This window comes from Talpa occidentalis, unplaced genomic scaffold, assembly GCF_014898055.3.
Source record: "Talpa occidentalis isolate TD23 unplaced genomic scaffold, MPIMG_talOcc4v2.1 talOcc4.2, whole genome shotgun sequence".
NCBI classification, from domain to species: Eukaryota; Metazoa; Chordata; class Mammalia; order Eulipotyphla; family Talpidae; genus Talpa; species Talpa occidentalis.
Window position 1 is genome coordinate 125,186,816 of NW_023602073.1, and position 1,764 is coordinate 125,188,579.

Consider the following 1,764-nt stretch of genomic DNA (forward strand, 5'->3'; position numbering starts at 1 on the left):
TGTTCACTTATTTTAATTGTTCTAGGATACTGACATAAGAAGGGTGACTTTTATTTATAATTTTTTCACATAAGGAAGCATTTGTTTGAGGTTTAATGTGAAATCATACAAATATTTGTGTAAATACAAATCCACGTCAAGTCGTAACACAGAAAAGGACAAAGTAAAAATAATGAAAATGAACTGGTGAACTGATGGGTCTATACAGTTGGATACAGTCTTTCACAAAATAATCATTTTAGGTCAACAGGAGGTCAATCTCCAATGTGGTCCTGCAAGATGTGTTACTTTAGCATCTCCTCCTGTTTTTTCCAATGTCCCCCTTCAGTATGGCTGGTATTTGTTTTGGTGATTGCCACTCTTTTGAGATGCCTTGTGGTAAAATGCTCTGTTGGCCACAGTAGTCTGCCTATCCCTGTCCACATCCCTAACTCCCATAGTTATACCCAGTATACTCATATCTGCCTTAGCCACTATAGTTTTGATCAGCACCACAGGCACTATTATAATTTTCATATCCTTAATCATAACAATTATTAAATCCTGGATTCCAGTTTTGGCCCTGATCTTGGTCATGACTCTGAGTGTCACCCTGTGCATCAGCTGCAGCACCTCTTCCTCCTTTCCACCTCTTTTTCCTTTTTTTGTTGCTATTGCTGCCTATATACTACTTTGGGTGGTGCAACTATGATCTCACACTTCCCAGAACCAATTTGATAATATCTGCTTTCTAACAATTTCTTCAGTGGTTCATCTGCATTTATGATAAAACAAATCTTCTTTCATTTGTTTTTGTATCCATGGGAAGTTCAATATTTTCAATCACTCCAAAGCCTCCAAAATATTCTTTAATTTGTTCTTCAGAAATATCTGGGCTGAATCCACCTTCCATAACCATTTTTTGGGAGGGGGTCCTTACTTATCAAAGCTTTGACCCTTTTGGGGTCTATCAATTTGCCCTTCAGCATGTGTCCTTTCAGTTCCAAACCTTATCAACAACAGCAGTATCTTTGAAAAGCATAAATCCAAAATCTATTGCTCTTCCAGTGACTGTATCTGTTTAATGGTGCAGTCTACAACTCCCCAAATCAAAATAAATATTCAGTCAGATCATTATTGCTTGTATCCCAGCTCAAGCATCCAATAAAGCTTTTACTGTATTCTGCTCCCGTTGTTCTCAGATCCCCCTGCAAATTTCTCTAATTTGCTGTTCTTTGTCATGTCCTCCATGGCATGTGGTCCCTGTCACAGCAGCAGAGGCAGCAGCCAAGTTTTGTATGGGGCTGGATTTAAATTGGCGGGTAGAAGAGCAAGAAGGGGCTCTTTTAAAGGAAGAGTCTCATGTCAATGATTGACAGGCAGCATTCATGTCTCTTATAGTGTGTGTCATGGCTGCAGCCAAGAGAAAATTACTCACTTACAAAATGTGTTAAATGTAGTATTTGATGTCCTGAAATTCATCGAATTTACTGTGTGTGTGGCTATTCTCTAGTATGTATTACAAGCACTTAAGAAAGTTATTCTAGCGACTTCATATACTGTGTGGACAAGAATTTCATTTCTTCAATCATTTATGAGATATCCCTACAGGACAGAGTCTTGCACTAGGTTCTAGATGGCCATAAATAATTAAGCATCTATAGACTACTAGACAGCAATAGAGGTGAACATGCAGAGATAAATATCTCTGCGTAACAAAGTGTAACAAAGAGTTACAGGTGATATAGTTGAAGTGCAATGAGATGAAGGGACAAAAATTAGCTT

The 1,764-nt window shown here is 38.0% G+C and overlaps 1 pseudogene; it reads right to left on the reverse strand.

The window, feature by feature from the left end:
• Positions 1-324: 324 nt before the first annotated feature.
• On the reverse strand, positions 325-1,230 carry LOC119253444 (heterogeneous nuclear ribonucleoprotein D-like; annotated as a pseudogene).
• Between the last annotated feature and the right edge of the window lie 534 nt (positions 1,231-1,764).